This window comes from Pteropus vampyrus, unplaced genomic scaffold (assembly GCF_000151845.1).
Source record: "Pteropus vampyrus isolate Shadow unplaced genomic scaffold, Pvam_2.0 Scaffold64, whole genome shotgun sequence".
Lineage (NCBI taxonomy): Eukaryota > Metazoa > Chordata > Mammalia > Chiroptera > Pteropodidae > Pteropus > Pteropus vampyrus.
The window spans coordinates 5,237,177-5,248,746 of NW_011888845.1; the positions used below are offsets into that span (position 1 = coordinate 5,237,177).

The 11,570-nt window shown below is 33.3% G+C and overlaps 1 long non-coding RNA gene across 1 annotated transcript; it reads right to left on the reverse strand.

The window, feature by feature from the left end:
• Positions 1 to 479: 479 nt before the first annotated feature.
• On the reverse strand, positions 480 to 10,197 carry LOC111740485. The gene is made up of 3 exons (XR_002780625.1): positions 10,118 to 10,197; positions 6,954 to 6,955; positions 480 to 493 (listed from the first exon to the last, which is right to left on the reverse strand). It is a non-coding gene; the product is annotated as an uncharacterized LOC111740485 (long non-coding RNA).
• Positions 10,198 to 11,570: the final 1,373 nt, after the last annotated feature.

The following is an 11,570-nucleotide window of genomic DNA, read 5'->3' on the forward strand; positions in this document are numbered from 1 at the left end:
AATTTTTCAATTATTCTTCTGTTATTGATTTCTAGTTTCATACCATGTCAGAAAAAAATACCTGACATGATTTCAGTTCTCTTAAATTTGTTAAAATTTATTTTGTGACCTAACATATGCTTAGAGAAATATTCATATGCCCTTAAGAATAATGTATATTCTGCTGTTGTTGGGTGGAATATACAGTATGTTTGTTAGGTTTTTCTAGCCTAGAGTATGACTCAAGTTCTCAGTTTCTTTATCTTCTCTTTGGATGTTCTGTCCCGTATTGAAAATGGAGTATTCAAATCTCCTACTATTATTGTATTGCTACCTATTTCTGTCCTAACTTTTATCAGTGTGTGTTTGCTTAATATATTTTTAGGTGTTCTAATATTGGGAGCATATATATATTTATAATTGTTTTATTACCTGCTGAATTGACACTTTTGTCATCATTATATGAAGATCTTCTTTGGCTCTTTTGACAGTTTTGACTTAAAGTCTGTTTTGTCTGATATATGTATAACCACTCTTGCTCTCTTTTTGCTATCATCTTCATAGAATATCTTTTTCCGTTTCTTTGTTTTCAACCTATGTGCATCCTTCAATCTCAAGTGAGGTTTTTTTCTTTTGTATACAGCATATAGTTTGGTCTTGTTTTTAGTTTATTCATTCAGCCACTTTATGTCTTTTGAATGGGGAGTTTAATCCATTTATGTTTAAAGTAATTATTGATAAAGAAAGAATTACTATTATCATTTTAGTAGTTTTCTGTTAGTCTTTTAGTTCTTTTGTTTTTTCCACATCTGCTGTCTTCTTTTGTACTTTGTTAATATTTTTGCATTTCTATGCTTTGACTCTTTTCTTTCTTTTTTTAATATAATCACATTAGTATTGTGTGTATGTGGTTACCTTGTGGCTTACATAAATATCTTACAGCTATAACACTGTTTCAACATGATAGCAACTTAAGTTCAATCACATACAAAAAGTCCACAGTCTATCTACTCCTTACCCCAGACTTGGGTTATTGTTGTCAATTTTACATCTATTCATATTATATCTTTTAACATATTTTTACTTACAGCTAATTTTAATATTTATATGTTTTAACTTTTATTCTAGAATTAAAAGTCACTTACCCACCACCGTTACAGCAATACAAGATTCTGTATTTGTTTACATAATTACTTTCACCAAGAAATTTTACCATATTTTCTTATGCCATTGTGTTGCTGTGTAGTATTCTTTCATTTCACCTAGGAGAACTCCTTTATCATTTTTTGTAAGGCATGTCTAGCGTTGACAAACTCTCCCAGCTTTTGTTTGTCTGAGAAAATTTTATCTCACCTTTTTTATTTTTAAAAGAGAGTTTTGCCAGATATAGTATGCTTGTGTTGCACCTTTTTTTTTTTTGTTTTTTCTTTCAACACTGAACATATCACCCCACTCCCTTCTGGCCCGCAAGATTTCTGATAAGAAACCTCATAGTCTTATGAATGTTTGTTGTCTTTAACTTTTGATAATTTGATTATAATATTTCTTAGTGCGGATTTCTTTTGGTTCATCATATTTGGATGCCCTTTGAGTTTCTTGGATGTGGATGTCCATTTTCTTCCCTAGATTTAGGAAGTGTCCGGTCACTATTTCTTTGGATATGGTTTCTGGTCTTTTGTTTCTCTCTTCTCCTTCTAAAACTCCCACAATAGTTATATTGTTGACTTGGTGACTTTTTATAATTCTCTTTAGCTTCTTCTCTCTTTTTATTTTTTTCTTTTTGTTCCCCTGACTAAATAATTTCCAGTGACTTGTATTTGGATTCACTGATTGTTTCTCCTGACTTATCTAGTCTCCTATTGAATTCTTTTAGTTAATTAGTTAATCTTTCAGGCCAATTTTGATATTCTTTAGCGCCATTCTTTCTGTTTGGCATTTTTTTTTTTTTTTTAGATTTAATATCTCTTTTTGGAAAGTATCACTTCATTCATTGCTCTCTTAATGTTGAGCATCTTCGTAAGAGGTAATTTTAAGTGTCAGGTGTTTTAGGGTGTTTTATTTCATTAGGGTCATTTTCTGGAATTTTATCTTGCTTTTTTTTCAGAACATCTTTGCCTGGTTCTTCATTTTTTGGTGACTCTGTGTTCATGTATATATATTAACAAATCAGGTACTTCCCTCAGTCTTCACAGACTGACCCTTTATAGGAGAAGACTCCTACCATTCAGCATGGCCAGATATTCTGGGGGCCTGTACTAACTCTCAGTCCTTAGAGAGAAGTAGGAAGTTGTGGTTTCTGTCTGTGCTCTCTGTGCTGAGCTAGTGAGGGGAACTATGGCATCCACCAGCAAAAGCTACCATCTTTCTCCTTCCTCAAGGAAGCTGCACTATTCTAGACCCACCAGAGAGTTATGATTGATGAAGCAAATGCTAGCTCTATATAAGCCCCAGAGAAGTTGAGGTGCTGGTTGCATAAATCAACTCTTTCCTTTTCATTGGGAAGTTGAGAGCTGAGTTTTATTGTTTGTTTGTTTTATGTTTTTTTTTTTTTTTTTCCCTTGCTCACTCTTTGCTGAACAAGGAAAGAGGTCAATGGCATCTACCAGCCCATGCTGCCACCTCTGTTCTCCCTAGGGCAGTTAGATTGTGCTAGAACCATCAGATTTCCAAGACTGGCAACACAGAAGCCAGTTCTCTGAGCAGCACCCCCGGGAAGTTTGGCACATGATATGCAAATCATCCCTTCCTTTCCCTGGAGAAGCTGAAAACTATGGGGTCTCTTCTTGATCATATGGCACTGTGCTGAGAGCTGGCAAGAGGGTGTTAAGAATCTTACTACTAACCTTGGTGAGTCTGGTTTCACCTTTTCCCAGAGTGCAAGAGCCTTTCACTTTGTTTCCGATTTCTTACAAAGGGCATCTGCCCATGAATCGTTGCTGAATCAGTGTATTTGTGGGAGAAAGGAGGTTCCAGGATTTCTTACTCTGCCATCTTGATGATATACTTCTCTGATTGTAATTTTACCTATTTCTAAGTTAGTATTGAAGAGTCCCGAAACTTTCTTTTCTTTGAAAAATATCAGTGTGCCACTCAGCTTTGAGCAATATTGGCATGGAGTTTGAAAATAGGTAAGGCTGTGAATGAGAAAAAGAGACCAGATAGAGGGCCATGTAGTTTCCTAAGTCAGTTACACATGATGTGATCACTCATTGGAATCCCCATCACAAATCGACATTATTGTATTCATTTTACGAGTTTACATCGACATTATTGTATTCATTTTACGAGTTTATAGGCCCAGCACACATGTATTAAGCACATGCCATAGCTCTTGGGTAATCAAGCCAAACTCTTTGACCTCAAAGAATATGATAATTATAATGTAATGCTTTCTGACCCCCTCCTGGTATTAAAAAAAAAAAAGTTACAGATTGACAAATATTCCTATATGGAGCAAAATATATTTTATATACATGTACATGCTCTTTCAAGAAACTTCGACTGGTGGAAAAATTCCAAACTTGAAATAAAAACATTTGATTTTTAATGATATCTCTACCAAAAGAAGTTTTTTAACACTGTTAACCATTACTTGAAATCTCTGTGGCTCAGAATTTTCATCTATAAATGGTGAAATTGGACTACATTATTTTTTAAAGTCTATTCTAGTTCAAAATTCTGTGGTTCTATGCTATGTATTATTGTATATATATAAAAATATATATATAACACTATAAAATATATAATACTAAGTAGTGTATATAATATACTATTTACTTAGAGTATGAATTACACAAATATTCTTTATATTAAGATACTATCCAAGTCACCAATTCTATTATATTCTGTTTACCTAGGATTACCTAACTCCATATACTATCCCTGAAGACACCTTATGAGAGACTCTCATCTGCTGTTCCTTCTGACCCTGCCTAAATTTCCATTTATTTGTAAAAGATCTCAAAGAGTTTTCATTTTAAAATGAACAAACAAATCAACCAAACCCTCAATAACATATTTCATGTTCATAGCTTAAACTATGAGAAAAAAAATACAGGTGGAAATTGAGACAAATGAATATATATTCACCTTTTTTCTATGTTAATAGATTTATCAAATCACAGTGCTTCAATATTTGCTTATAGTGGTTAGGGGACAATTAATAAAGTAAAGCAGGAAATAATCAAGTTTATATTAGTTAGGGAATTCTAGTAATACAGATCATAATTTTTAAACCCTATTTAATTTTGCAGCATGATCTATGTAACTCAACAGTAAGTAGGAAAAAAAATAAATTTTTGGCTTAAGTGCTTAAGGATATTAATGCTTGAGAGACAGTTTTCTAGTGAAATTTAAGGACTTACGGCTAATATAGCCAAATCCTAGAGAACAGAGCCCTCAGGTGAATGATCTCACATATGAAATCATAATGTAAAATGTAAGGATGCTGAGACTTGGAAAAATAAGTGAAGCATGAATTTAGAGAATTTGCAACATAATCCATAAAGATGAAAATGAAGTACTTTACAATGCCAATCGTAAAATGTTACATAATCCAGAGTTATTAAGACTGCCTTTATCAGTAACTACATTAGCTCCTTCAAAGAAAAAAAATGAGCAGTGTTTAGTGAAATGGCATGATAAGACAAAACCAGTTCTACGATAATTGAGAACCAACACTCTCAGTGCTAAGACTTTGTCAACTTATTGTTTTTGAAAGATGTTTCGTTTTCTTCATGACATAGGACAGTGCTTTCCTAAGGACTCGGTGACATCACTACAGAGAAGAGGCAGTAGAGCTCCAGGATTAAAAATTGGAGCTTTGGAGTTGAAATGAATTCTGACTCCCTCAATTCATAGCCATGGGCCTTGAGCAAGGCATTTACCTTTTCCTGGCCTTTTTTCCTTCATCTGCAAAATGGGATGCCACCAATTAAGGGTGTAGTAAAAAAGTTTGAGATATTGCAGAGTGTATATTTAATAACTATTATACTTTATCATTATTTTATTTTGATATTCTTTCCAACATTTAAAGTTAATTCTACTTTGTGCTAAATAAACAAAATAATAATAATAATAATTGTGAAGTTATTTCTAGTCCCATATATTCTACTCTGGAAATAAAAGCTTTGAAATTGATTATGATACACAAATGAATGCTCATGCTATGAAAAAAATTGATCTCAGTTTGTATGCTACATGATTTCTTAAATATTTGGTATAAACATAATTACTATTTTGTTTTCCTAAAATTTTCACTATATGTTTTATTTTTGCATCACTTATAAAAATGGATTAATGAACACGTGATTTCCTGGCATTAAAAGCCATATAACTTGTCTACCTTTCTAGAATAAGAAAGCAGAAATTCTCTTCTGCACTTCCATGAAATCTTGTTCTTCACTGTCACCCTTGTCTGCTGATTGTCCCTCAGGCTTCAACACCTTTTCTATTACTCTTCAGCACTGATGAAGGAGGAATCTCATCATCCTCATCCACACAACTAAAAGGGGCCTTTGTTTATTCATTTATTCAGCAAGTGTTCTGAAACATGTGTTGCTTTTTTTTCTAGGATCTGCTCTAAATTCATTATAAACATAGCTCATTTAATTCTTATAACATTTAATCCTGTGGATAGGTACCGATCCATATTCTACAGCTAAGGAAAGTGAAGCAGTGAGATTAAGCAATTTGCTCAAGGTCACACAACTAGTGAGTGGTGGAATTGGTATTTGAACCCAGGCAGCACATCTCCAGTATCAACTATATTATATAATCTCACTCACTGTGGTTTTGGGGCTACAAAAGAGAAATCTGGTCTGATATTTCAAGGATGTGTGGAAGTAAGATTATTTTGGAAAATCTTTCCCTCCCCCCAAAAAAATCTATACAAAATATTCTTCTTCATAAAATCATTGTCTTTATAATAGTATTTATAGTTACTGAGTACTTTCTCTTTGGACATTGCTCTTATAAGCAGTTTATACTTACCGTCTCATTTCATACTTTTAGCAACTCTTTGAAGTAGGTAATAACCACTATCTCCATTTCACAGAAGAAGGAATTGAGGCATACAGAGGTTAAATAGCCTGATTTTTGTTACACAACTGTTGAGCGATAAGGCCAAAATTTAAACCATGCTTTTAAAACATTTGTTATTCTGCTTCACTGCAAATAACAATGTCAAACACCTTTTACCAATCCATATTGTTTTTGGTGTGTTTTAATGACTGACTTTTAATATAATGCCTGTTTCAAGTAAAATTCAAAGCACATTTAATATTATTACTAAATAAAAACTACTGATATAATGTTTTAGATTCAGCTAATAATTTTTTAGATTCAGCTATCTATGGAATCTGCTTTTAAGTTAATTTATATTCTGAAAATTATTTGAATTCATTAGTATGTTTTTCAATGAGATAATACCAAACAAATATAAAGCAAAAGAAATCATTCATTTATCAAAAAAATCTATCCATCTATCTATCTGTTCTTAGAGAGAAGCATCTAGAGAGAAGCATCTAATCAGTAGGCAAGTAATCATTTATCTGTCTATCTATCTACCATCCATCTAGATAGTACCAACTTGTGCCAGACATTGTTCTATGCTAGAGAGTCAATGTTAAATAATCAAATAAAGCTCTGTCTTCATGGATCTTATATTTCAAAGAATGTATTCACAAAACCTGTCTCTATTTTCATGGGGTCAATGTTTTCTTTACTTGGCAACAAAGATGAATCACTGTTTTGGGTAAGGCAATGGTTTATTATTAAATAAACAATGGAAGGGAACCAATTAGAAAAAATCAGTGACTACCTATCTACTAATTACATGCTTCTCTCTACGAGCAGATAATACTGTTTTTGAATGATTTTTTAAAAACTTGCCAATCAACTGGCGTGAGGAGTTTGAAATACTGAGTTAAACATATTTACACAGACTATTTTGTTTTGCTTTTTCTCTGAAAAACTGCTTAGTCTCTATTATGTTACTGTTGATTTTAATCTCTAAGCAGGATACAGAATGTAGCATTTGTGAAAATAATTTTACCATACCTTTTTTTTTTAGGAATGACAGTTAATATCATCAAATGATCATAGTATTCTGGAAATTCTAAATTTTAAACTAGAAAACATTTTGAAATCTTCAAATAGTTTATCCCATATGGAATATGCAAAATCCATATGTTTATGAGCGCTCAGCCTCCCTTTGTTATACGTGACAAAGGGCATTCATTTATCTAACAACCATTGCTGGAACACACATTATATACAAAACACTGTGCTAGAAGCTAGGCAAATGAAATGCTAAAACGTGGTCTTTGCCATAAATAATCACATCAATGAAAATCTTAACACATATCTTACAAAAACCAAAACAAACACACAAAAATTTTATCAGCGTTAAGATTCACTGGCACCAGCTAAGATTCTCTAAGACAAATATTATCAAAGTGTAACTGTTTTGTTAGTATGAAATGATCATATTCAGGCTCAATCTAAGAAAACACTGAATGAATATTTCAAATTATCCACGTAGAACTCTGTCTAATTTTGAATTTATAATTTTAAATCTCCTGGTAGCCTCATTAAAGAAGTGAAAAGAAGCAAGCAAAATTAATTCTAATAACCCATTTTATTTCATCTAGTATATCCAAAATATAGTTATTCCGACATGTAATTCTCATAAAAACATTATTAATAGGGTACATTACATGCTTTTGCTTCATAAAAAGTCATCAAAGTTTAGTATTTCTTATATTCTCATAGTTCATCTCAATTTGGGCTATAGCCCCATTTCAAATGGTCAATAGCCACATGTGGTGAATGGCCACATATTGGATGGAGCAGCTCTGCAAAAGAACTAGTCAGCATTATGATAGGCTACTTTACACTGAACTTATCTGGCCTTTAGATGTGGTATCATTTGCTCATTTATTCTTTAGCAAATATTTATTGTGTTTTTACTGTTGGTCAAATGATGTGCTTAAACATTGAAAATATGACAATGAATACAAAAGCCCCTGCTCTTTGGGAATTTAGACAGATAAGGGAGAGACGTAATTTTAACAAATTATTCCAAGAGCAGTGTGGCCTGAGGATTTGGTGATACAAAGTAAAGGGGGCATGATAGCCAGTTGAGTCTGAAAAGATGGCAGTGACAGCCTGGAAGAGAGAGAACGATGAGTGTATGCTAACAGAAAAACTCTGCTTAGTGACAAGGGAAAAAATCAGGTAGTAAATGAGGAAGTACTAACAATTCAGTGTTCCCAAAGTACACAGTATGTTAGGTGGAAAAGAATAAATGAGGAGGCTGGGACAAGAGACAGGGGCTAGATCTTAGAAAACTTTGATGTCATTTTAAGGAGCTAGAATTTATCCAGTAGGATCCAACTTTAAGTTTTAAATAAATTGCATTAGCAGCTATATATGGTAGTATATTGGGGAGAAGAGCAGAGAATAGATTATATATGAGAGGGCTTAATAGTTTAGTCGAGAGAAAATAACAGGGAAATGAGAGTTAGCGATGAAGAAACAGACATATAAATATTTGGATTAAAATCAATAAGACGTAATAATTGGATTTGAGCTGAAGTAGTAGGTGGAGTCAAGGACAACAGCCAGGTTTCTACTTTGAGCTGATTAGGTAGCTGAGAAAAACAATCTCAGGTAGAAAATATTGGAAGCGAAGCAAGTCAATGGGGAAAGATGAAAATTCCCTTTTTACTTTTGTGTCCAATGTGCCCTTGGGAGTGTCAGATTGGGATTTCCATGAGAGTCCAGGTGAAGCTCAGAGGTGAGATCTAACTGGTTTTGTGCTATAATTGAAGCAATGAGAGGGAATGTGATTACTCAGGGAGAATATAGACTTATAACACCACCTTTCAGGCAACAAAACAGCTCAGTCCCCAACATGTTCTTCTAGAAATCGTTGGCATTCTCAGTATGTCTCCATGGGGCTGTCAGAGTTGTGTTTCTAAGATATCATATTATTGACCTGTTTCAAGTTCTTCAGCCTCTTTTCTTTATGGTTTGTAAACACAGTTTATTTGCAGACCTTCATTTGTCCAGGTTTCTTTTTCATCTACAGGGTTGTAGGTTCATCTAGTTGTCCCAGACCCCATTCGCCCTGGGCTTTTGATGTATGTCCTTATCCCTGTCAGAAGACCACCTCTAATTGGCTACCCCCAGCAAGCTCTTTTTGCCCTGTCTTTTGATTCCTCAAGGAAACTTTTTCTGACAGAGAGGTCTTCATTAATTTACTCTTAATAGGATTTCATAGCAACCTGTATCTATGTCTATTCTAGCAATTCTCATCTTATTTTTACTGCAATCATCACTTTGTCTTCTTCCAGACTGGTGCATACTTTATGAAATGATGGACTTTTCTTGTTTATTTGCTTTTTAATCTCCAATGCTTATATCTGGCTCTACAGGGACTCATGCATGTTTATTAAATAGAAAGATACTGAATTTAATTTTATATTTGGAGTGTATTCATTTCAGTAGAATATAATTAAATTTGCATGAGGCTCACTAGTAAACATGAAGAAGAAACTTGTGTTTTCATGCTGAAAATGCTTTAACCAGTTACCATTTCTTGTATTTGAGATTATATATCATGGAGTATTATACAAAATGTATCATTTTTTGAACTTTCAAATATATCTCTCTACTCAAAACCTCACCACCAGGCAGTATGTTACACAGAAAGAAAGTCTAGGTTAAAGGCTGTCAAACGTATATTAGCTGAGATGCATAAAAAAGTTGTGCCACAATCTTTTAGCCTGGGGAAAGCCTATACTGTCTTTAGGTATCTTAACTCATGTTTTGAATGAAAGGTTAATTTTAAGGCCGCTACATGACATGCTGATAGCAGCAACAGCATACAGCCTTGTGGTACAGTCAAGTGACAGCTTCTCCTGTAAAGTGAAGAAAAATGGCAAATGAGGCTGCAGAGTGGAAGTCTTCTGTGCATGCCACATTGTTATACTTAATTATCAAATATTTTTAAATGAACTCAGGAAAGTACTCATTTTTTAATAAAAAAATATTAGATCTAATATCGCATGTACTAATTAAGAAAATATATTTTATATTTTGCTAAGGATATCTGAAGTGTTAAGCAGCCAACTTTTTTTTTTTGAATTTTTATAAGAGTTTATTTGAGCCAAATTGATGTCACATGATGGGGAGCAAGATCTCGAATGCTCCACCAAATAACAGTTTTGTAGCTTCTTTTGTGCATTTGAAATTAAGAAAGGAACATAAGGAAGATTGGAGAAAGCAAGTCAGAGTTTAGATTACAGGACAGTTTATAAGTTTATGTGCTCTTTTTTGGATTAATACCCCTTTCCATGGATATTACTTCTGGTACTTCAAAGTGTAATAACCTAGATGCACAAGAATAGATAGGGCTGGTTTAAAAACTTTCACTAAAAAAGTTATACATTCTAGTAAGTGCCCTACAGATTATATACTAATTGTTCTGTTGTTTTTGTGTCACAAGTACAGGATGTCAAAAATTGCAGGTTGTGACATCCCTATGAACGCCCACAGGCTGCTTTCATATGTTGTCTGATTCGCTTCAATATGGCCTGAACTGCCAGGCCTTCAGACACATGCCCAAGCATGATGGAGGGACTGGGCCATAGCACAGCCATGGCAATGCTCTGTGTGTTACTTCTCCCTGCTCCATAAGGGCTTTCTCTTTTCTCTGCTGTCACTGCTTCAAACTTGAGAGGTGTGTCGCCCTCATATTACCGTTTTTAATAATTTTTGTGGTCCAACACTTACCTCCCTCCAAATTTTGCTCTTTTTATTTTTGTACATTCCTGATCTTTTCTCTCATTTTCTTGCCACTAGCTCATTCTTTTGTCCTCGCTAGCATTCCTCAGCTTATTATAGCTATTGTCAATTCAAGACTTTTTTCTTCTGTGTCTTTACTTTTTGCTTTTTGTTTTTGTTTCCTTTATTGTTTTAAATGCTTCCTGACTTCACTATCAGGTTCGCTTTTACTTAAGGATCTTCTGAATGGTTGACTTTATGTCCAAACACTTAAATAAATTAAATAACATTTAAGCAGTAAAAATAACAGAGATTTATGAGGACAATAAAAAAAAATACCATTTAACAATAGTTTTATTAGATGTCCATTTTTTTAATGTAAAAGTATCTACATTTTCCTTAATAAAAATTCCAAGAACCACTTAAATAGGATGAATTACATTGATTTTTCTAATAATCTGATATACTTTGAAGGTAAAAAAAAAAAACTTAAAGCATGTTACTTCAGTGAGAATAAAGGGAGATAAAGGAAAATAAATTAGGTTTTTATTCAGTTAGAGAACCACATTTGTATCCTGCTACAATTGAGCAAGAATCTCTTTGGCAAATGTGATCAAGTACTTATTTCTCTCTTCCAAGTATGCTATATTTATATGTTCTTAAATTTGGAGTTTATGTAATTAGAAACTCTTGGAAAGTTCAGCTGAAAGTCAACTTAGAAATCATAGAGTTTAAATCCCTTGTTTTATATATGAGGAAACTGAGAGAGTAAAATGATTGAACCAAGTTCTGATGGCTAC